At 40.1% G+C, this 26,938-nt stretch overlaps 1 pseudogene; it reads right to left on the bottom strand.

Annotated features, from left to right (window-relative positions):
* Positions 1–13,379: 13,379 nt before the first annotated feature.
* On the bottom strand, positions 13,380–21,147 carry LOC123077950 (glyceraldehyde-3-phosphate dehydrogenase 2, cytosolic-like; annotated as a pseudogene).
* Positions 21,148–26,938: the final 5,791 nt, after the last annotated feature.

Raw genomic sequence — 26,938 nt, 5'->3', positions numbered from 1 at the left:
GTGGAGGACTTTTGATATATTCATGTAGGGACATTCTTTAATATGCTAATGCTTAGTGACATGGCTGTTTGTGACAGGGTTGTCATGTGGTAGTGGCCATTGTGCCCAGATGTGTTTCTGTAACATGATACTGCATCCTGCAAAATTGTGTACTTTAACATTGGGCAGATTGTTCACAATTCAACATTGAGGTGAATTTAGCTGAAAACTTTATTCATGTGGACCGGCAGTGATTTTTGACATCCTACTCGGATAAAAAATCTGGTATAACCATATCTGTACTATTGCATTTGTATTACTAATGAGATGTGTTCCAAGTTTTTTTTTCTGTTCTTAGACTACATTTGTATATGCCTATCATTATGTGATGACTTAACATTTCAACCCATCTTCATAATTTGAACAGACGGTTTCATCAATAGTAGCTGAAGAATTTGGTGTGAAACTCGGAGCAGAAGTATGATATAAAACATAACCTCAAACCAAAATGATTTGAGGATGAAACAAACCCCGTATGATATAAGATTTCATTAGAGATTAACATTTTTTCCTACTATTTAGCCTACATGTTATATTTTAATGGCATGTTTAAAACATAACCTCAAACCAAAATTAGAAATAACTTAATTTTACAAAATGCAGACTATTAATATAAATCCAAAATATAAGATGCCAATATCCAGATATAATATCCGTAAATAAATAATATATTTCGGCATACTTTGTATTGATTACGGCAGGTGATCATATCCCGTGCTTACATAATGGCATGTTTGGTGTTTTTCATTGTAATATACTATTGGGTTCATCACGCCAAATCAATACAAAGATTCCATTTAATATTTTGTGATTGTGATCAACTGAGTTGATTCATTTTCTGATTCTGTAGTTATTGTTTCCTTATAAACATCTATAAAATGCTACACCCTTTAATCAGCCAATCCCAAACCAGAACGATCTAAAACCCTTGCCACTACAGCTTACTTTGACATGTCGTCATCCAACAGCATCGATGGGGCTGATGATAATCATCAAGAAGAAGAAGACACGAGGGAGCTGCACCCTGATGATCTTGGTCAGCTGGAACACGATGAGGAAGAACCGAGCCCTAATGGGAATGTTGGTGGGGGGATCTGCACTGAGATGTAAGAAACTAAAGATGCATGAACATAACCTGCCTGTTCAATTCCCATCAATGCTTTCGTCGAACCATTTTGATAACCTAATCCGACGTCGTGAGGTACATCACATCCCTCGTGCACATGTCCCCTCAGGCCGGGATATCCAGCGTGACACGGGGTCAAGTGCAGCGAGGAATGACGGTTGGGGTACCAACCACTATGAGATGCTGCAGGCACAAAAGCATACTAGCATGATGGTGCAGGTTTTGATTGACCACATAAATCATTTGACGAAGGTGGTAGAGAAGCATATTAAAGCATGTGACAATAAGCCACCACCAGCTGAGAAGGACGAAGCATAAGGAGATCTACAATAATTTTGAGATGATAGTGTGTTTTTTTTCATCCCGTGTAACCGTTCGGACTTGAACAATAATAAAGTTTGGTTTTCATTTGATTTATGCATGCTACCTGTTTGCTAAATATGCTCAATGACAAACTGATTTTCCCATCTTATTTATTTCCCTAATTATGCTGTAATTTCTTAAACTAATTGTACACGATGATAGCATGACCAAAAAAACAACTTAGTATTACAAATTAAGTTGACACCCTAATTCTTAGCCGAAAGTCCTCATTGCAGGCATGCACACGATCTTTCCCATTTCTCACGTTCTGCATACTAGGGTCTCTCGCTGCCGTAAAGGTGGCTCCTGGTGCCGCCACGCCTTTGGTCTCCTACGCCAAACCACTACGATCCTACTAATCCATGTTACAGGTTCGTCCACTTGCCTCCATTGTTTTTCTAAAATCGAGCAGTTCAGAGTGGCTTTTCTGGATTAGCACTTTTCAGGCAGGGTGGCCGTCGCCGGCATGGGATTGCTGGTTTATGCTGCTCCCGTATGGCATAGAGAGCATGTGTTTGTGAGAAAGGCGCAAGGGCCAGAGCAGCTCTATCCATATGTGTAATTTTCATGCCGACGAGCAGCAGCAACCAGGCCTCACGCGTTGAGAGAGATATAGAGGTTGAGCTATAATTTTAAAATACTGGATGATCCCGCTGATCTGATGCTTCTGCTAATGCATAAACAGACAACATTTGCCTAATAATGTTGCTGCTAATGCATATGCATAAATAGACATCATTAAGTTGTTTGCTAGCTATCGGTGCGTGTACTTCTACTACTATTTCGACACGTGCTCTACTATTGTTTCTCATTTGTACGTATGTGTGTCATTAAGACGGTCGTGATGAAAAAGAATAAACAATATTCTCCCATAGTGCAATTATATTATTTGGTATAGATGATTATCGTAAAATTATTTGTTAGGCATGATATTTGTGAAAACACAAAAATTGTCTATTGTACCATAGGTAGGCACGTGCATTTACCTATATCAGAATTTTATATATCATCAAGGTAACGGAAAAATAAAATAAAATATAATTAATTATTATATTAATGTGAATATCAGAAAGGTAAATAAATATGAATAAAATAGAAAGTATGTTTTTCAAAGGCAAGTGATAAATCAGATGCGTTTTCATAGGCACGTGATCATAATGTGAATCAAAATGAAGATCATTAACCGATTTTTATATGTACGTTTCCTTGATTAATAATCAATATTTAATAGGTTGCCGAATTTTATATATCATCAAGGTAATGGAAAATTAAAATATAATATAATTAATTATTATATTGATGTGAATATCAGAAAGGTAAATAAATATTCATATAATAGAAAGTATGGTTTTCATAGGCAAGTGATAAATCAGTTGCGTTTTCATAGGCACGTGATCATAATGTGAATCAAAATGAAGATCATTCACCGATTTTTATATGTATGTTTCCTTGATTAATAATCAATATTTAATAGGTTGCCGAATATTACTTATTTGAATATAGATTTGTCACCCAAGGGGCTTAGCCAGCCAAAAACAAATTTTCATCACTATTACATTTTCCCGCCGCCCACTATGCTTATATAAATAATCCCCGCTGGCCACAAATTTACTACATTGTAACTAGCATCACCTCCACGACGACCATGGTGATCTCATACGGATCTATCACATCTAAGAGGGTGGTGGCGCTGCCGCCAGCTCCTGTCATCAGTCAACTCATCTCCCCTCCGATGAACAGGCAAGATAGAATAAAATTTTAGTACGTCTATTTGCCATCACTATATAACGGGTTTTTTGCATTAAATAATCACCATTGTTTTGCCACTTGTTCTTATTTCTTAATAGATTTAGCACATGGGATACACTAGAACATAGTAATAGGCGTGGCGATCAAATCATCTATTGTCGGCTTGTTTATATCTTGCATATTAATTAAAACCAGATGGACAGTGAGTCTGAATTACATAATCTTATTTTTTTCATCGTGTACAAACCTACTATTTAATTAGCATTCATTTATATATTTTTTGTAAGCTAATAGATTGATGGTCTGGCTGTAATCTCATTAGGGTTGTTTCTTATAACCATTGGGTACTGCATGTTTTCAAAACCATTTTTATCCCATATGCAATACATCTTTTTGCAAGAATAAAAACAAAGAAGCAAAACATGAATAATATGTATAAATTTGGCAGGATTAATGTTGGGCCACTAGAATGTTATGCTCCTTGACTGCTAAATTTTATGCTCCCCTTGGAAAATAGTTTTACCTGATCCAACATGTTTCTTTATACGCACAGGAACATGAATTTTTGGAACGTCCAAATGGAACACATATATCATAATTGCTGGATTATTCAAGCTAGGGTCATGTGGAAGGCTCACATCAAAGAGAATGGCATGGGAAACTTGTACCTTCAGTGCATACTACTCGACCGACATGTAAGAATGCTTTTTAGCCCACATTTTTTAAATACAATTTTGATAAACATGTTTTTTTGCTCATTGTTGTTATGTTTCATGAAAATATATTAGGGAACAAAGATGGAAGCGGTTGCATACAACAGCCAGGCAATCCGTTTCAACAGCGTGCTAGAAACCGGTAGGACATATGATTTCAATCGCGTCGGGTTCAACCCCACCGAAATGCCAGATGGATATTTCTGGTACCTAGCCATGGACTTTGTCATCACACTAAGTTCTACTACAGAGGTTACGATGTCGGCGCACCAGATAACGTCGACAATTTGCCCACCGTGCTTCCCACAGTTTGGAGAAATCTTTCAGCTACGGGACAAAACCATCACGGGTGCATAAATTAGTTAGTTGTTTTTGCATATTACTCCGTACAACTCAGAGTCTCATTGTGATTTCATATTTGCAGATGTGGTTGCTATCCTTGCCTATGTTGGTCAGATAGAATTTAAGTGGGATTCAATATATAGGCGCCACGTCCCTTCCCTCGAGATTGGCCTCACGAACTTTCAGTAAGCGCCAATTATAATACGAGATTACCATATGCTTCTTTTTGTAATTCTATTGTTGCAATGATAGTCACATTTGTATTTGTTTGTAGACGGCAGATAATTTTCTTACGTGTACGTGAAGAGCACGCTGGGTCTCAGTTCTTGCATTTGCAATGCACTGACAATTTGTTCGAGAAGTTTGTTGTAACTTACATACAGGTAAATCAGAGGCAGCGTTGCTTGCAAACTATGAGGGAGAGCACATTCTTCTTCTCTCCCAACATTAATGATGATCATCATTATCTACAAGGTAGGGGCTGCGTTATATTTTAAATTTGTTTTCAATATGTTTTTTATGTAAAAGTACGTCACTACTATATAACACTGATTGTAGATATCCATGAAGCCAGCCTGACGACACTTGATGAAACACGTGCGTACGTCAATCGTGTTGTTCAAGATAGGAACAATGGGCGTCGGAAGTATCACAGCCGAAATTAGAGCATCCTTGAGGGTTTCGGACGACTGAATATGCATATCCAACACAGGCAAACACGCGCATCCATGCCTCCGCCGATGCATGCTTGCCCCCATCCGCCCGAGTCCTCTGGTCCATGTTCTCCCTCACTTATCCCTCCTCCATTTATGCTGTATCGATCCTAACACGATGGTGCGCGCATGGCGCGTATATAAGGATTATGTTCTAGTTTTAATATATATCAAATAATATTTGCTTCCTTTCTTCCTCTACGACTTTTATTGTTCTCAAGACTATGGTCATTATAAACTCTTACTTGATCTTAAGAGATGTGCGCGAATAAAAGGCCAATGTGAAATGTTTCATGCACTATTATATTGTGACAAGACTCACTACTGCTGTATTTTATTGATCAAGTAAACTATATACATGATTTGCGGGAATATTTCTTTATATAAGGCGTTCTTTGTGTATCTCTAGGGCTTAACTATATGTGTCTTAGTTATTTCACATTGATATGAGGCAATCAAACATAAAACTAAAGAAAAAAGCTACCCACACCAATTACATGTGATTTAGATGTGCAATACTACTTAGAGTACATCTAGACGTGCTTCAGCAAAAACGTATTTTATAACTCAATTTTTTCTCTACATGGAGATATACCCGTGCGTTAAGAATATGAAACAATACATGTAAAAGAAGTGGGCTGTAGTTGCATAATTCAATTAAGGGTAAAGATATATATTTTTCCACATGGTAAAGATATAGGTGTTGAACCACTAAATATATATATATAGTCATGTCTAGGATTATATCGTCATGTCTATAGTTTTTGTTATGACAACTTATTTTTATGGAAGGATATGGGCCACCTGATGAGGACATGACAACGATTAATTAAAGCCATTTCCTTCTAATACGATGTAGTATCCAATCTAACGGTGTGGCCTACCATACGTTGAATTGGTTTCCCAGTTTGGCCATTAATTTTCCCTTAGACGGATTTGCTTATAAGCAAAGTTAAATCCTCCTTGTTCCGATCTGGAAAGGGAGACGTATATAATAGAATTATAATCGGCGTTTATTTATTTGCCTACTGTAGTATGTAATAAAAATAAATGCTTGTCCGTTAATTAGCAAGGTTTTGTAATGGATACGTGCACGGATGGAATGATATGGGCACCTTCCAATCCATACAATATTCTAATGCCTCACCGACCTGTTGGAAGGACAATTCCCCTCCGACTATCATATATATGGCCCTTCTGTGAGTACACCATTATCTAATGCCACCTCGCTCGCTCATCCTGGTGCTAAGACGACTTTCTGCCCACGGTAATGGCTGCAATGCCAATTTTTTATGGAGTGGACGACGCAGTCGAGTACATCTACAACTACGTCATGGTGTCATCAGTCGAGGAGGAATTAGAGTATGTTCTGCCAGCCCTAAACTTCATCTATATACTTTAATTGCAATTGTTAGCTGCAGATCACTGCCATCATAGTTTTTATTATTGTCTTTTTATTTTAAACCCGAGTAAAAACCAGTTCTTTCACCGAATCCAGGACGATTAGTTGGCCACGTTCATAATTTCTTGCATGCATTTACTTGTTAGGATCATGCTATCCTTTCTAAATGCATAAGGTTCTTAAAATCTATAGTAGTGATTGCAAAAAAATGGCCATGTGCTAATATTATCCTTTTACATTACCCCATGATAATACCATCCATACCACGTCATTTTAAACCACCATGTTTTTATGAACGGTAGTATATTGCAACGGGTCCTCGTGTATGATACATGTGCCATCTACAGATTTGTTCATAACTGTCAGAATAGCTTTGGTTATCTCAATGAATAGTACTTCTCTCCTGAAATGACGCTACAATTCCAATTAGAAGGTAACTACATTGCAGACCTTACTAAAGTTTGGAAAAAATGTACTATTGTTTGCACACACATTGAAGTATTACATTATTTTGATACCCTTACTTTTCTAACAGCTTTGCTATCATGCTGTTTTGTTTGCAGCACAATATGGATAAGGAGCCCTCGTCCATTCGTGATCGAGCTAAGCCTACGGACTATCCAAGACACTATGCGAGTTGATACATGGGTCAATCCGAACTACTTCGATCTTGCAGTGCGTAAGCTTACTAGCGACGCGATATAGAGGAATGCAGGAACAGACTTTGTTGGCTCCACACATATGTTTGATTTGCGATTCCATCGCCTAGCACGGGTGCTGATTCAGACCGGCTTAGGCCAAGCTGAACGCACCAACTTGTTGATTAACAATGTCATTGTACGGCCTTTGCCGAAATACGACGTGCTCATGACCCCGTCCATTGTAAGGATTTTCATTCTTAACAATTGGTTTGTATACTTTCTGTTCACCATTAACTTTGTATACCTATTACAGTACCTATTGCCGTTGTATTTGGTGGATTCCTCCTACGGCCTCATTGTAGTTAATATTGAGAATAGGAGGACTCTCCTGATTGATCATTCCAATGAGTCATTCTTAGGCTCAGAGGACTTTCATGACAAGGAACTTAAGAAGGAAGCATGTATAGTTCTGCAAGAATTTGGCAGTGTGTTGCAACAGGGGAGGCCTAGTTTGAATCCCCATCTCGTGGATTGGCCACAAGATCATACATTTATTACATCCCCACGGTAATTCTTTAAATTGATCGTGCATATTATAGCCAGAGTGTTAGGTTCTAATATATGTAGACTTTTGGTCACAGCCTAGACTCTGGATTGAAAGTCCTACAGGAGATGTCTTACCAAGATGATACTGGCGGGCATAACATGTCCAGGACTTCGGTATGTGCATATATAACAAGTTTAATGGAATCCAGAGCTTTGTTAATTATAAATTTATGTTCTTCATATCACGTATGTCTGTTGTGCAATTAATTTTTCAACAAGTTAATAATTTTTTGTTTTTGTTTTCTAGGATTCAATACAGCTCAGAAAGCACTTGTTGGTTCAGATGCTGATGATCAAAGGCAATGAAGCATATGGAAACATCCCAGCTGAAATTACAGCGTCCTTGAGGTTTTTGGACGAATGACAATGGACTGATGCATAGTCAAATTTCGCAACTATAATAAGCTAATAGAACTTTGGTAGGGATCAAATAGAGATTTATCCTTTTGGCAATATGAATAATGTATTGGATTATATAAATATTCAGGGAATAAAGGATTTGATGGATCCCTCTAGCTTCCTGTTCGCTTCAATGTTGTCTGCCTGTTTTGGTTCTATCTATTAATTTTGACTTCTATGTATATTTTGTACTATAATACCCGTGCGGTCAGGAGCAGGTTTGTTGCTCCAGGTGAACCGGAGGCATTCTGTAGTAGGGCTTGACGCTAGATGAGATGAGTCGCCATGGTTTCATGGTTTTCCTAAACTAGGCAAATGCATGTGTGTGCACATGATATTTACATCCTTCGGCGGCAGCATTGTTCCTCCAACTATTTCTGCACCTATTGTCATTTTCCTCTAAGAGGTACAAAGCGGAAATCATCACATCTCTCAATGCCCGCATCCAGCTCAAAATCCCCTATCACTTCCTCTCCCTCGCCCGCTGCTCTAACCTCTGCCACGCTAGGAATTAGGGATGAGCAGGTAAACTGTAAGGAATTTGGGGATCTCTATGTGGCAGAACATAGATTTTTGGTGCCTTTTTGTTGCAAATATTTATAGCTTTCTAGGCAGGCCAAAAGTTCTCAGAATTCTTCGATATTATGTTCTTGTTTGTTGTCTTAGGCTCACACCAAATGCTGATTTATAGCAGTGAATGTAAGTTGTATTCCAAGTATAGTACGTTTATATATATGCTGCATCGAGATCCTAATTGTCGTGAATTTAACTTTGCTGTAGCTAAACTTGGCATGCAAGCAATGAAAATATTTTTATTTAATTCATACTGGTATATATGGTAGAACTATATTCTTTTTAGTAACTTATGATTTTTTTTATATATTTTCTAATTTTTTAACAGGTGTGCATTTGATGGAAAAAGGAAATAGATCTGCACGATCCACAATGGTATATATGGTAGAAAACAATGGTATATATGGTAGAACTATATTCAGCCATGATTTGCTACCCAGTTATTCCCCGCGTGGCCTACCTATATATGTTATTCTCCTCTGCCATTCGTCCTCCCTCTCCTTGCTCTTCGTTCGGCCATCACAACAATTGAAAATATATCTGTTTATATTTTTGCTGCAACCACATCCTAATTGCCAAGACACCTCGGTGAATGATCACTCACGCGTATCGATCAGCGATGGAGCCCATCGTTGGAAACAATGCGCCGGCGATCCAGGTTGTGGCAGCGCGCACTTACCAGGGCGTTTCTGTGCCCAGGCCCCTGGATGCCGCTGCCCCCAACCCCAATGAGGCTGCCCTCCAGCTTCATGATGTTGTGGCCGACCCCAAGGAGGATTTGCCCGTGCCCCTGCATCTTCTGCCCCCACCAAGGCATTTTGTGGAAGATGCACTCGAATATATATTCGGCTTTATGAACGGCGTTCATGATGAGCAGACACTAGAGTAAGTTATGGTATTGTAAGTTTATTTTATCGAAAGAAATCTCATTAGAACTAGGTCGTACACAGCAGACTCTGTTTCATATAGGTGTATGATATTACTTGATTTGTTTTTCTTTAGATTAAATCTTACTTTTTGAGTGCATCAGTAGAAAAAAAATTATGTTAAATGATTTGGCAGTATTTCCGTTGCACATCAACCATGTGTAATGAATAACAATCTGCTAAAATTATTTGCAGTACAAATGTTGAAAAGCTTAATGTCCTTACTATATTGTACAACAATTTAATATTGTTTTTGAACAGCCAGCAAACTTGGTATAATGGGTGTTACCTAAATTTTCCTGCTCTTAATTTCTAACAAATTAATTTTTTTCTTACAGAGAAATTTTTATTGAATTTTAGCTTTTGCTAGCAGGTGCTGCAAACAATTTCATGCTCTATAGTTTATCAAAATTGTACGTTCTGCTCATAGCTATTAGATTATCTAGAAAATATTACCATACGAACAATTCATGTTTTAAAGTACCACTCATAGTGCTAACCACTTTTATGTGTTTTTACGTGCAGCTCAATCTGGATAAGAAGTGATACACCATACCGGATCGAAATCAGCCTCAGAAAGCTGAAGGACACACTATTTCATACTTCAGCAAGCCTACATCCCGAATGCTTCAATCTCGTTGTTCGTAAGCTTGCGAGCGCTGAACTAGAGAGGCATGCAGGCACCAACATGGTTGGAGGAAAACATTATTTTGACTTGTAGTTTCATGCTCAATCACGAGCTCTAAGGTATTCCTGGATGCCGCAAGGGTAGCGCACCTCGACGCTGATCAACAATGCTGTTCTACAGCCCTTTCCTAGATATGATGTGTTCAACTCCACAATTGTAAGAGTTTTTTATTCCTAATTTATTTTTCCTTTCCTGATATCATTTAACCTGTGTTGACCTTCTGTAGTATCTACTTCCGTTGTCTATCCCGGACTCCTCGTATGGTCTACTTGTGGTAAATCGGATGAGGAAAAGGGTTATCGTATATAATCCATCACTAGACGTACGACAAGTGGGAAATATCACTCACAACAAAGAGATGATGAAGGAGATCACTATTTTGAAGCAAGAACTCAATGAAGTGTTGCAGGCTAGGGTCCTTGGATGGAACACCGAGCTCATGGATTGGCGACAAGACAACATGTCTTTCAATTTTCGGCGGTAATTTAATAAATTTTTCAGATGAATAAGATGCAGTATGTAGAACACTCAAGTTTTTATTCTGTTTGTCACATCAAAGACTCGGGTTTCTTAGTTCTACAAGAGATGGCCCAACAGCTAGGTTCTTTGCGTAGCATGACCTGGATGAACACTACAGTAATTATCTTTATGACGAGTTTTAATGTGCCATTTATAATCCAACCACTTCAGCGTTTGATGGTGAATTTGTTTCATTGATTCTAGGATCCAATATGCTGAGGAGCCAACTGGTAGTCCAGATGCTTATGGTGAAAGACAATCTAGCTGCTAGAAATATCCCTCAGGAGATTACGGCGGCCTTGAGGTTTTTGAACAACTAAATATGCTTCTATGCATGCAGAACCGTTAGGATTACTTCAATCAGCTTGTCATGTTTGGTTATGGATGAAAACTACCAAAAAAATTGGGTTTAGAATAGTTAAGAACTAATTGTAGTTTTGGTACTACTACAAGTTAGTTTTGCTGTTATATTTGTTGACTGTTGTAGTTGGCTATATAGATGGCGTAATAATCTGTTTGAATGACTGTGCTGATCCGATGATCAGATGACATTATCTGAAATATTTATATAGTTTCAAGAGTGATTTATGGTGGCATCCACTAGCTATGTTGGTTGTTTGTTTATATTACATTCTATCTAAATTTTACGGTTCTAGACCAGACCAGTTTGGACCATACATGTCGCGTGGCTAGGGTAGGGGGGAACCGTTAGAGGAGCTGGGAATGGGAGCTAGAGCAAGTCCAACAACTCCTGCAAACTATCTCCCCTAAATCTAAGCATAGGGGATTCCCCTAGAAAGGTTCTCCCTGTATCTTGTTTAACTCCAACAGCATACCTAAATCTCAACTCCTATATTTCAATCTCTCACATTCTATCTAAATTTTACGGTTCTAGACCAGACCAGTTTGGATCATACATGGTGCTCCAGTTGAATCGGAGTACTTTTGTGTTGTACCATGGCAGGTTCACAACATACTCAAAGTAGAACAGGAGATGTTTTGCCTCGCACATCATATACTACCTCGTATAGTATAACTCCATCCATACACGCACTGTTATACTATACGAGGTTTTCTTCATCGGTAATAATCACATTCCAGCTAGAGAATACTCAATAAACATATGACGTTCATATGACACGTACCTTGCATATATTCTTTATTTTTTAAGTTGTCCTTGATCTTCCTCTGTCGCCGTTGTATTATATTCCAGGACTCTAATAGACGTTGCTTATATTTTTTGTGATCCTGAATATAGAAACAAAAATGAGAGATGGATATCCCAGCTTATTGATTAGTACGTACAGTAAAAGAAACAAAACCACTTTAATAGTAGATATCTTAGTGTGGATGCCGTGAATTTTCTATTGCGATACAGCAAAGCAGCTAGCACAAAGCAGTGAGCCACCAGCAAAGCAGGAAATATTGAGCAACTAATAACAGCAAGGAATGAACAATTTAATATCAGCATCATCAATAGCAGATTATGGTGTGGTAGAAGGGGGGGGGGGTGAAAGGTGTTGGCTCCTTGCAGTTGCCTGTTATCAGTTGCTGCTGTATTGGAGAGGAGGAGGATTAGCTACTAGAGAGGAGGAGGATGAGGATCTTGCTGGCGAGGAGGGGAGGAGGATCTGTTTGTCTTACACAGTTTGTGCAAATATCATCAAGCCTAACAAATGTAAGACCCTTCACAATATCACAGGCCCCCATACATATACAATCCCAGGAGTGCATATCCGGTGCAGTGATTGATAGACATAAATAATAGTACATGAAGCTACTACTACTAAGCTACTATACTAATCAATTCAAATTTTGTTCAAGTTGCTATCGTATTGTCGTTTAGATGATGTACCTGGCTGGCCAAATTCACTGGAGTTTGCTCTGTCTCACATAGGCTGCAGCAGTTCCACGTCCCCTTCTGACCCACGCTCCCTTGCAAATGATCGATGATGCATTAGGTGCATCTGTGTTTTGATTGTACATACAACAAAATCTTATGGCTGTTAATTGCCATATTTCAGAAAAAAAACATTTAAGATTATTTGTTTGATGATTTAACTTTTTACACGTTGAACTGATTAAATACACATAAGTTAAATAGAAAGTTCATGTTTACCTTTTCAAACTGAACAATAATAAAAATAGAATCAATATTTAAACATACATATAAGATATTTCGTTTTTATATGGCATGCATAATTATAGTAAGTTATGATTTCTGACAAATTAATTAATACAACAAATTAATATTTTAGTAAGTTATGATTTCTGACATCTTTTCTAATTTATTATGAGGTATGTGTATGATGAAAAAAGGAAATATATCTGCACCATACATAATTATACATGGTAGAACGGGAAAGATATCTGCTTCCCAGCCTTCCCCTTTTGCCCTACCTATATATGTTAAACTCCTCTGCCATCCCTCACACCCCTCCTTACTTTCCCTTCGCCCATCACATATAGAAAAGCATCAAAATACCCAGACTTGGAGGACAAATTCCGGAGGTGTACCTGCTGTAAGCAAGGAGCGCCAAGAAGGCATCGTCCTCTAGGTATGAAAATTTCTGGATCTATCTATTCTGTAAAAGTTTAACAGTTATTAGATTAGGATCATGCTTGGTCAGGCATACCATCAAATTGCAAAGAAAGAACACCATTGTAGATAGTGCCAGGTTATAAAATTATCATAGGCAATACAATTGATTTTAGATCTAATAAAGCAGTCCAATTAGGTGGGCTACAACTGAATACAAACATTTCTTTCAGATATTATAGGCTAACAGCCTATTCTGACCATAGTTGACTGCCTAACTTTTTAATGAAATCTCATTAATATATTTGAGCGAGAAAAACTAATATTAAACCAAGAAGCATCAGCTTGTATATTCTTATAGTAGATTTAAACATTCGATAAGATCCAAGCCGTGACAATTCAATAAGTTAACTTTATGATGTGTTGCTATGGGCAACAAGAATCAGATAATCCATCAAGCTACATTGTTCAATCAGTTAACTGATCATATAATAGAAGGCCAGCTTAATATACCTTCGCCGGCACCAATGCTGCTCGGAATGATGTTGAAGCTGGCAGCCCTTCCACCTATCCAGTCCTTGCTGGAAGGACATTCAACAGTCTTCTGGGTTGCTGTAAATTTAAATTTCAGCCACACATAAGCATACAATAGTCAAATATATAATATAAAATGTTGAAGAAAAAACCCAGTGTAATGCATTACCAGTCATGGCATGAACTGTTGTCATCAAACCCTCAACGATGCCAAACCTGTCATTGATAACCTGAAAGAAACAAATTATCAGTATACAATTCCCAATATTGGCGATTGGTTTGAGCTGCACAAAACTTCAATGATAAGCACCTTAGCAAGAGGAGCAAGGCAGTTAGTGGTGCAGCTAGCGTTGGAGACAATGTCGATGTCAGATTTGTATTCCTTCTCATTGACACCACAGACAAACATGGGAGCATCCTTGCTGGGAGCAGAAATGATGACCTTATTGGCACCACCCTAAAAGTGGTGACACAGAAAACTAATTTAGTAAATTATACACAAGAAATATTCAGGTACCATGAAAAGGAAAGTGTGAAAGAATGTACCTATATGTGAGCTGCAGCCTTGTCCTTGTCAGTGAAAACACCGTAGCAACCTCCTTCTCACCGATGAGAAGGGTCTTGGAGTCCTTCACCTTAACTCAATGGTGCTTCCACTATCTGTTGACAGTGTCATACTTGAAAATGTAGGTCTGCCAGTTACAAGCACATAATTCAGAACCATAATATGAGATAATCAGTAGCGCTATGCTTTAATTAAGTACTAACTGGCATGGAGCCTGCATGTGTCTTATTTAGTAAGATAAGACAGAATACTACCAGGTGTACATCTATTATAAATACCACAATGGAACAATAGTCACAGCGTGGAACAAATAGATTCCTCAAATCTAGAACTACCTAACTGATGATACAGACAGACATGTAGCGACATTCACTAAATTCATATACATCACTATTTAATTGTGCTTATGATTGTGTAGCAAAGCATCAGCGTGTAACTAGAAGAGCAAATCCATTCATGTTTAGCACAGATCCAAGCTCGTAATCCAGTGAATATAAACGGGTGTCCCATGCACGAGTCCAAAACGACCCTACCATACGTGTCCGTAGATCTCATAAGCTAGGAGAATCGAGAACGATACCATGTAGTCAGTGCTCATGAAGGGGTCGTTGACGGCGACGAGCCCGACATCGGGGCTCTGGAGAGCAACCCTGGCCACAAGCCTGCCGATCCGGACAAAACCTGTAGGGCAAAGCAAACATGCATCCAGTGGCGGAGCGTGACAAGCAATTAAGGGGGGGGGGGGCAATGTTCTAGGTCAAAGCAAAATATGCATGAAAACAGATGTGAATCGTACAAAATTACATGGTAATCAAGAACATCTTGCTCCTTCCATTCTCTGGCAGTCAGGCTCATCAATTGTTGGTTGCCGACTCGTCGTATTCCATGCATATGCAGTAGCAAGTAGATGGTAAATCTTACTGATGCCAGAAGATGCAACAAGTAACAAGCAGGAAGCTACTCGTACATATATCGATCAAGCTGCTTGTACTAGCTATCTAACTTTGTACGAACAATTAATCAAGCTGCTTGTGCTAGCTAGCTATAGCTTTGTACAGATGGAATTATGGAGTATGGACTACACAATTTAATCGGATTGAATGGGAGTCATCCACCGATGGCTGGGGTAAAACACTTAATACATATACCTCATATATACGTATAGTAACACAAGTGCAGTTTGAAATGGGGGGTCACGACCCCGTTTTGCGTCCATAAGGCTCCGCCAGTGCATGCATCCATCAGAAAACGAACCCACGGAAGCAGCCAACAGTCAACAATCCAACTCAGGGTTCGGATCCAGTGAATATAAACGGGTGTCTCATGCACGGATCCAAAACGACCCTACCATACGTGCCCGTAGTGTTGGGGAACGTAGCAGAAATTCAAAATTTTCCTACGTGTCACCAAGATCTATCTATGGAGAGACCAGCAACGAGTAGAAAGAGAGTGCATCTACATACCCTTGTAAATCGCTAAGCGGAAGCGTTCAAGTGAACGGGGTTGATGGAGTCGTACTCGTCGTGATTCAAATCACCGATGATCCTAGTGCCGAACGGACGGCACCTCCACGTTCAACACACGTACAGCCCGGTGACGTCTCCCACGCCTTGATCCAGCAAGGAGAGAGGGAGAGGTTGAGGAAGACTCCATCCATCAGCAGCACAACGGCGTGGTGGTGGTGGAGGAGCGTGGCAATCCAGCAGGGCTTCGCCAAGCACCATGGGAGAGGAGGAGTAGGGAGAGAGGTAGGGTTGTGCCAGAACTTCGTCTATAGCTCCCATGTGCCTCCCCACTATATATAGGGGTGGAGGGGCTGGTTTCTTTCCCTCCAAGTCCATTGGGGCGTTGGCCAAGGTGGGAGGAAAGAAATCTCATTATTTCCTTCCCCACCGATTGTTATCCCCCCTTTTTAGGGATCTTGATCTTATCCCTTCGGGATATGATCTTATTCCTTCTAAGGGGGGATCTTGGTGCGCCTTGACCAGGGGTGTGGGGCCTTGCCCCCACTACCCACGTCCATGAGGGTCCCCCCATGCAGGTGGGCCCCACTCCGGAACATTCTAGAACCTTCCCGGTACAATACCGAAAAATCCCGAACATTTTCTGGTGGCCAAAATAGGACTTCCCATATATAAATCTTTACCTCCGGACCATTCCGGAACTCCTCGTGACGTCCGGGATCTCATCCGGGACTCCGAACAACATTCAGTAACCACATACAAACTTCCTTTATAACCCTAGCGTCATCGAACCTTAAGTGTGTAGACCCTACGGGTTCGGGAGACATGTAGACATGACCGAGACGTTCTCCGGTCAATAACCAACAGTGGGATCTGGATACCCATGATGGCTCCCACATGTTCCACGATGATCTCATCGGATGAACCACGATGTCAAGGACTTAAACAATCCCGTATTCAATTCCCTTTGTCTATCGGTATGTTACTTGCCCGAGATTCGATCGTCGGTATCCAATACCTTGTTCAATCTTGTTACCGGCAAGTCACTTTACTCGTTCCGTAACACATCATCCCGTGATCAACTCCTTGGTCACATTGCGCATATGATGATGCCCTACCGAGTGGGCCCAGAGATACCTCTCCGTTTACACGGAGTGACAAATCCCAGTCTCGATCCGCATAAAACAATAGATACTTTCGGAGATACCTGTAGTGCACCTTTATAGTCACCCAGTTACGTTGTGACGTTTGATACAGCCAAAGCACTCCTACGGTATCCAGGAGTTACACGCTCTCATGGTCGAAGGAAGAGATACTTGACATTGGCAAAGCTCTAGCAAATGAACTACACGATCTTTTGTGCTAGTCTTAGGATTGGGTCTTGTCCATCACATCATTCTCCTAATGATGTGATCCCGTTATCAACGGCATCCAATGTCCATAGCCAGGAAACCATGACTATCTGTTGATCACAACGAGCTAGTCAACTAGAGGCTCACTAGGGACATATTGTGGTCTATGTATTCACACGTGTATTACGATTTCCGGATAATACAGTTATAGCATGAATAAAAGACAATTATCATGAACAAGGAAATATAATAATAATACTTTTATTATTGCCTCTAGGGCATATTTCCAACAGTCTCCCACTTGCACTAGAGTCAATAATCTAGTTCACATCGCCATGTGATTAACACTCACAGGTCACATCGCCATGTGACTAATACCCAAGAGTTTACTAGAGTCAGTAGTCTAGTTCACATCACTATGTGATTAACACTCAATGAGTTTTATGTTTGATCATGTTGCTTGTGAGAGAGGTTTTAGTCAACGGGTCTAAACCTTTCAGATCCGTGTGTGCTTTACAAATCTCTATGTCATCTCCTAGATGCAGCTACCACGCTCTATTTGGAGCTATTCCAAACAACTGTTCTACTTGGAGCTATTCTAAATTATTGCTCCATTATATGTATCCGGTCTCTCTACTCAGAGCTATCCGGATAGGTGTCAAGCTTGCATCGTCATAACCTTTACGACGAACTCTTTTACCACCTCCATAATCGAGAAAATTCCTTAGTCCACTAGTTACTAAGGATAACTTTGACCGCTATCCTGTGAACCATTCTTGGATCACTCTTGTACCCCTTGACTGACTCATGGCAAGGCACACTTCAGGTGCGGTACACAGCATAGCATACTGAAGAGCCTACGTCTTAAGCATAGGGGACGACCTTCGTCCTTTCTCTCTATTCTGCCGTGGTCGAGCTTTAAGTCTTAACTTCGTACCTTACAACTCAGGCAAGAACTCCTTCTTTGACTGGTCCATCTTGAACACCTTCAAGATCATGTCAAGGTATGTGCTCATTTGAAAGTATTATTAAGCATTTTGATCTAACCTTATAGATCTTGATGCTCAATGTTCAAGTAGCTTAATCCAGGCTTTCCATTGAAAAACACTTTCAAAATAACCCTATATGCTTTCCAGAAATTCTACGTCATTTCTGATCAACAATATGTCAACAACATATACTCATCAGAAATTCTATAGTGCTCCCACTCACTTCTTTGGAAATACAAGTTTCTCATAAACTTTGTACAAACCCAAAATTTTTGATCATCATCAAAGCATACATTCCAACTCCGAGATGCTCACTCCAGTCCTTAGAAGGATTGCTGGAGCTTTGCATACTTATTAGCATCTTTCGGGATTGACAAAACCTTCCGGTTGTATCACATACAACCTTTCCTCATTAAAATCGTCGAGGAAACAATGTTTTGACATCCTATCTGCAAGATTTCATAAATAATGCAGTAATCGCTAATATAATTCCAACAGACTCTTAGCATCGCTACGAGTGAGAAAATCTCATCGTAGTCAACTCCTTGAACTTGTTGGAAAACATCTTAACGACAAGTCGAGCTTTCTTAATGGTGACATTTACCATCATTGTCCGTCTTCCTTTTGAAATCCATCTGTACTCATTAGCCTTACGACCATCGAGTCGTTCTGCCAAAGTCTACACTTTGTTTTCATACATGGATCCTCTCTCGGATTTTATGGCCTCAAGACATTTATCGGAATCCGGGCCCACCATCGCTTCTCCATAGCTCGTAGGTTCATTGTTGTCTAGCAACATGACCTTCAAGACAGGATTACATACCACTCTAAAGTAGTACGCATCCTTGTCATCCTACGAGGTTTGGGAGTGACTTGATCCGAAGTTTCATGATCAATATCATAAGCTTCCACTTCAATTGGTGTAGGTGCCACAGGAACAACTCCCTGTGCCCTGTCACACACTAGATGAAGAGACGGTTCAATAACCTCATCAAGTCTCCACCATCCTCCCACTCAATTCTTTCGAGAGAAACTTTTCCTCGAGAAAGGACCCGATTCTAGAAACAATCCATATTGCTTTCGGATCTGAATTAGGAGGTATACCCAACTGTTTTGGGTTTCCTATGAAGATGCATTTTATCCGCTTTGGGTTCGAGCTTATCAACCTGAAACTTTTTCATATAAGCGTCGCAACCCCAAACTTTTAAGAAACGACAACTTAGGTTTCTCTAAACCATAATTCATACGGTGTCATCTCATTGGAATTACGTGGTGCCCTATTTAAAGTGAATGTGGTTGTCTCTAATGCCTAACCCATGAACGATAGTGGTAATTCGATAAGAGACATCATGGTACGCACCATATCCAATAGGGTGCAACTATGATGTTCGGACACACCATCACATTATGGTGTTCCAGGCGGTATTAATTGCGAAACAATTTCCACAATGTCTTAATTGTGTGCCAAAACTCGTAACTCAGATATTCATCTCTATGATCATATCATAGACATTTTATCCTCTTGTCACAATGATCTGCTACTTCACTCTGAAATTACTTGAACCATTCAATAATTCAGACTTGTGTTTCATCAAGTAAATATACTCAACATTTACTCGAATCATCTGTGAAGTAAGAACATAATGATATTCACTGCATGCCTCAGCACTCATTCGACTGCACACATCAAAATGTGTTACTTCCAACAAGTTGCTATCTTGTTCCATCTTACTGAAAATGAGGCTTTTCAGTCATCTTGCCCATGTGGTATGATTTGCATATCTCAAGTGATTCAAAATCAAGTGAGTCCGAACGATCCATTTGCATGGAGTTTCTTCATGCATATACACCAATAGACATGGTTCGCATGTCTCAAACTTTTCAAAAACGAGTGAGTCCAAAGATCCATCAACATGGAGCTTCTTCATGTGTTTTATACCATTATGACTTACATGGTAGTGCCACAAGTAAGTGGTACTATCATTACTATCTTATATCTTTTGGCATGAAAATGTGTATCACTACGACCGAGATTCAATAAACCATTCCTTTAGGTGCAAGACCATTGAAGGTATTATTCAAATAAATAGAGTAACCATTATACTCCTTAAATGAATAACTGTATTGTGATAGACATAATCCAATCATGTCTATGCTCAACGCAAACACCAATCTCGGTGGTAGAGGGAGCGTGCGATGCTTGATCATATCAACCTTGGAAACACTTCCAACATATATCGTCAGCTCACCTTTAGCTAGTCTCCGTTTATTCCGTAGCTTTTATTTCGAGTTACTAACACTTAGCAACCGAACCGGTATCCAATACCCTGGTGCTACTAGGAGTACTAGTAAAGTACACATTAACATAATGTATATCCAATATACTTCTATCGACCTTGCCAGCCTTCTCATCTACCAAGTATCTAGGGTAATGCTGCTCCAGTGGTTGTTCCCCTTATTACAGAAGCACTTAGTCTCGGGTTTGGGTTCAACCTTGGGTTTCTTCACTAGAGCAGCAGCTGAATTTCCGTTTCATGAAGTATCCCTTTGTTCCCTTGCCCTTCTTGAAACTAGTGGTTTCACCAACCATCAACAATTGATGCTCCTTGATTTCTACTTTCGCGGTGTCAAACATCATGAATATTTCAAGGATCATCATATCTATCCCTGATATGTTATAGTTAATCACGAAGCTCTAGCAGCTTGGTGGCAATGACTTTGGGGAAACATCACTATCTCATCTGGAGGATCAACTCCCACTCGATTCAAGTGATTGTTGTGCTCAGACAATCGGAGCACAAGCTCAACGATTGAGCTTTTCTCCCTTAGTTTGCAGGCTAAGAAAATCGTCGGAGGTCTTATACCTCTTGACGTGGGCACGAGCCTGAAATCCCAATTTCAGCCCTCGAAACATCTCATATGTTCCGCGATGTTTCGAAAACGTCTTTGGTGCCTCTACTTAAACCATTTAATTGAACTATCACGTAGTTATCAAAACGTGTATGTCCGATGTTCGCAACATCGACAAACGACGTTGGGGTTCAGCACACTGAGCGGTGCATTAAGGACATAAGCTTTCTACTGATCGCATAATCGCTACTATCAACTTTCAACTATATTTTCTCTAGGAACATATCTAAAACAGTAGAACTAAAGCGCGAGCTACGACATAATTTGCAAAAGGTCTTTTGACTATGTTCAGGATAATTAAGTTCATCTTATGAACTCCCACTCAGATAGTCATCCCTCTGGTCATCTAAGTGATTACATGATCCGAGTCAACTAGGCCGTGTCCGATCATCACGTGAGACGGACTAGTCATCATCGGTGAACATCTTCATGTTGATCGTATCTACTATACGACTCATGCTCGACCTTTCGGTCTCCGTGTTCCGAGGCCATGTCTGTACATGCTAGGCTCGTCAAGTTAACCCTAAGTGTTTTCGCTGTGTAAAACTGTCTTACACCCGTTGTATGTGAACGTAAGAATCCATCACACCCGATCATCACGTGGTGCTTAGAAGCGACGAACTGTAGCAACGGTGCACAGTTAGGGGAGAACACTTCTTGAAATTGTTGTAAGGGATCATCTTATTTACTACCGTCGTCCTAAGCAAACAAGATGCATAAACATGATAAACATCACATGCAATCAAATAGTGACATGATATGGCGAATATCATTTTGCTCCTTTTGATCTTCATCTTCGGGGCTCCATGATCATCATCGTCACCGGCACAACACCATGATCTCCATCATCATGATCTCCATCATCGTGTCTTCATGAAGTTGTCACGCCAACGACTACTTCTACTTCTATGACTAACGCGTTTAGCAATAAAGTAAAGTAGTTTACATGGCGTTCTTCAATGACACGCAGGTCATACAATAAATAAAGACAACTCCTATGGCTCCTGCCGGTTGTCATACTCATCGACATGCAAGTCGTGAATCCTATTACAAGAACATGATCAATCTCATACATCACATATCATTCATCACATTCTTCTTGGCCATATCACATCACATAGCATACCCTGCAAAAACAAGTTAGACGTCCTCTAATTGTTGTTGCATGTTTTACGTGGCTGCTATGGGTTTCTAGCAAGAACGTTTCTTACCTACGCAAGACCACAACGTGATATGCCAATTGCTATTTACCCTTCATAAGGACCCTTTTCATCGAATCCGTTCCGACTAAAGTGGGAGAGACTGGCACCCGCTAGCCACCTTATGCACCAAGTGCATGTCAATCGGTGGAACCTGTCTCACGTAAGAGTACGTGTAAGGTCGGTCCGGGCCGCTTCATCCCACAATACCGTCGAAACAAGATTGGATTAGTAATGGTAAGCATATTGAACAACATCAACGCCCACAACTACTTTGTGTTCTACTCGTGCAAAGAATCTACGCAATAGACCTAGCTCATGATGCCACTGTTGGGGAACGTAGCAGAAATTCAAAATTTTCCTACGTGTCACCAAGATCTATCTATGGAGAGACCAGCAACGAGTAGAAAGAGAGTGCATCTACATACCCTTGTAGATCGCTAAGCAGAAGCGTTCAAGTGAACGGGGTTGATGGAGTCGTACTCGTCGTGATTCAAATCACCGATGATCCTAGTGCCAAACGGACGGCACCTCCGCGTTCAACACACGTACAGCCCGGTGACGTCTCCCACGCCTTGATCCAGCAAGGAGAGAGGGAGAGGTTGAGGAAGACTCCATCCATCAGCAGCACAACGGCGTGGTGGTGGTGGAGGAGCGTGGCAATCCAGCAGGGCTTTGCCAAGCACCATGGGAGAGGAGGAGTAGGGAGAGAGGTAGGGTTGTGCCAGAACTTCGTCTATAGCTCCCATGCGCCTCCCCACTATATACAGGGGTGGAGGGGCTGGTTTCTTGCCCTCCAAGTCCATTGGGGCGTTGGCCAAGGTGGGAGGAAAGAAATCTCATTATTTCCTTCCCCACCGATTGTTATCCCCCCTTTTTAGGGATCTTGATCTTATCCCTTCGGGATATGATCTTATTCCTTCTAAGGGGGGATCTTGGTGCGCCTTGACCAGGGGTGTGGGGCCTTGCCCTCACTACCCACGTCCATGTGGGTCCCCCCATGCAGGTGGGCCCCACTCCGGAACCTTCTAGAACCTTCCCGGTACAATACCGAAAAATCCCGAACATTTTCTGGTGGCCAAAATAGGACTTCCCATATATAAATCTTTACCTCCGGACCATTCCGGAACTCCTCGTGACGTCCGGGATCTCATCCGGGACTCCGAACAACATTCGGTAACCACATACAAACTTCCTTTATAACCCTAGCGTCATCGAACCTTAAGTGTGTAGACCCTACGGGTTCGGGAGACATGTAGACATGACCGAGACGTTCTCCGGTCAATAACCAACAGCGGGATCTGGATACCCATGATGGCTCCCACATGTTCCACGATGATCTCATCGGATGAACCACGATGTCAAGGACTTAATCAATCCCGTATTCAATTCCCTTTGTCTATCGGTATGTTACTTGCCCGAGATTCGATCGTCGGTATCCAATACCTTGTTCAATCTCGTTACCGGCAAGTCACTTTACTCGTTCCGTAACACATCATCCCGTGATCAACTCCTTGGTCACATTGCGCATATGATGATGTCCTACCGAGTGGGCCCAGAGATACCTCTCCGTTTACACGGAATGACAAATCCCAGTCTCGATCCGCATAAAACAATAGATACTTTCGGAGATACCTGTAGTGCACCTTTATAGTCACCCAGTTATGTTGTGACGTTTGATACACCCAAAGCACTCCTACGGTATCCAGGAGTTACACGCTCTCATGGTCGAAGGAAGAGATACTTGACATTGGCAAAGCTCTAGCAAATGAACTACACGATCTTTTGTGCTAGTATTAGGATTGGGTCTTGTCCATCACATCATTCTCCTAATGATGTGATCCCGTTATCAACGACATCCAATGTCCATAGCCAGGAAACCATGACTATCTGTTGATCACAACGAGCTAGTCAACTAGAGGCTCACTAGGGACATATTATGGTCTATGTATTCACACGTGTATTACGATTTCCGGATAATACAGTTATAGCATGAATAAAAGACAATTATCATGAACAAGGAAATATAATAATAATACTTTTATTATTGCCTCTAGGGCATATTTCCAACACGTAGATCTCATAAGCTAGGAGATTCGAGAACGGTACCATGTAGTCGGTGGTGATGAAGGGGTCGTTGACGGCGACGAGCTCGACATCGTGGCTCTAGAGCGCAACCCTGGCCACAAGCCTGCCGTTCCCGCCGAAGCCTGCAGCGCAAAGAAAAAATGCATCCATCAGAAAACGAACCCATGGAAGCAGCCAACAGTCAAAGAATCCAACTCAGGGTTCGGATCGGCGTACCTGACCATCTGGTGTGGCAGATCGAGGCACCCCTCTTCCGATCTGCGCAAGGAACTTGCCGGAGATTAGTACATGCTCTCCGAACGGCGACCAGATCCAGCACCCGTGCCCGGTCAATGTTGCTCGATGTGTGCGTCACCTACGGTCGCACACGGGTCGCCGGAGACTGTTGTGGTGGTCGGCCAGCGGAGTCGTGGACGTTGCGGGCTAGGCGACGTGTGCGACGATGTGGTGGGGGGAGGTGAGCGGGCTAGATGTGGCGACTGGCGAGGGTGGAGAGGATAAGTGAGGGCCTGATGCGGCAACAGCGGGCGGAGGAGCGCGGCCGGCGGCTCGTGGACGCGCGCGGCCGGCGTCTCGTGGACACACGCGGCGATGCGGTGGCGGAGGGGAAAGGGGGAGTTGAAGAGAGTGGAGTAAGGAGTGAATGGGATAAGGTTGCGGGGGGTAGGTGGCGACAGGTTTTGTGGGAGGCGGGGGAGGTGGGCCGTCGGCCGGGGTAGGTGCGCCGTCGCCCGGGGGATGTGGGCCATCGTTCGGGGGAGGTGCGCCGTCGCGTGGGGGAGGTGGGCCATCGCCTGTGTGTTGCCACGGGCTGGGCCTGGCCCAGCCTTTTATGTGGCCCTCTGTAATTTTTTGTATCCAAAAAATGTCCATATATATATAAATTATACATACCTCACAAAATCAATAAAAGTGTATAATAATATACATGGTTCATAAAAATATACATTTTTTTATACTTATTAAATAAACCAAGGGCATCACAACAAAAAAATGTGGGGGGCAAATAATAGAAAACACAAATATACTTGGTTGAATAATGTTTGTTTGCATGTTTTATTTTATTTTGTTGCATAGATTTCCATAGACTAAATAAATAATTTAAATATTTTTTAGATAATTACTTACTTATATAAGAATACTATAGTTAGTTGTTTTTCCTGGATTTTCATGGGGTACGACATTTATTTAAACAACATATATTTATAATAATATAAATTAGTTTTTTTCATACAAAAAGTTTTCTTATTTTCACTTAAATTCTTATTATATATTATATATAATTATATGATCCAGTAGGAAATATCATTTATATTTCGTCATTTATATTTCATCATGGTATAGTTGTTATTAGTGTTGTGATGAATTTTTTTAGTTATTTTTATAGATCGCAAAGGGTTCGTCCTAACTGGGTCGGCCCAAATTATTTTTCTTTTTATTTATATTTATTTCTTTTCTGCTTCATCACATTATTTCTCTTTTGAATACATGAATGTTTTTGGAAATAGATAGCAAATATGATAAAGTGAACAAATTTTGCAAAAAAAAATTATTATGAATTTTGAGAAGAAACTTTTAAACAAATGAAAATTTTGATGAAATTGAACAGAATTGGGACCACGAACTGTTTTTGAATCTTTTAAGTACATTTGAAAATGAGATCCATTTTAAAAAAATTGAACAATTTTGGAAGCATGAACATTTTTTTACAAGCACAAACATTTTTTGAATATTGAGAACAAACTTTGAAAATCGTAACCTTTTTAAAAAATCAATAATTTTTCATAAACATGAACAAAATTTTAAGATATGAATATTGTATTAAATTTGAGAACTAATTTCAATAAACAATAACTATTTTCGAAAATCCAGGTCAATTTTTGAAAAGTTAGAACATTTATTGGTAAATCCATAAGATATTTCTAAAAAGCAAATACATTTTTCGAATTTGAGGAACAAATTTTGAAAATTCCTAACATTTTTTTATAATATATATCAGTTTTCTTTAAAACATATTCTGAAAACAAGAACATTTATGTAAAAAGCAAAAAGATTTTTCAAATATCATGAACATTTTTTGAAAACTATGAACATTTTTTTAGAAACATGGCGTATGACTTTTATTTAAACAACATATATTTCTAATAGTATCAAATAGGTTTTATTTTTTGCATACAAATAAGTTGTGTTACATGTTTATTTTTATTATATACTACATATAATAATATGATTAGTAGGAAATATCATTTATATTTCATCATATATATTTCATCATGGTATACTTGTAAGTATTGATTTGTAAGTAAACAAAGTTATAAACGCGGTTCATAAAAAAATATTTTTATGCTGTTACATATATTAAGGGTATCACAAAAAAAACATAGATGAAACAAATAAACTTTGTTAATGTTGGGTTGTTTGTTTTAGTTTTTGTTTGCCAATTTTCCATAGCCTATCATTTAATTTAAAATAGTTTAAGCAATTTCAAACGCCTACTAAC

This window comes from Triticum aestivum, chromosome 1B (assembly GCF_018294505.1).
Source record: "Triticum aestivum cultivar Chinese Spring chromosome 1B, IWGSC CS RefSeq v2.1, whole genome shotgun sequence".
Classification (NCBI taxonomy): Eukaryota; Viridiplantae; Streptophyta; class Magnoliopsida; order Poales; family Poaceae; genus Triticum; species Triticum aestivum.
The sequence above is the reverse complement of the archived record's forward strand: the minus strand, read 5'-3'. Positions and strand labels throughout refer to the sequence as shown.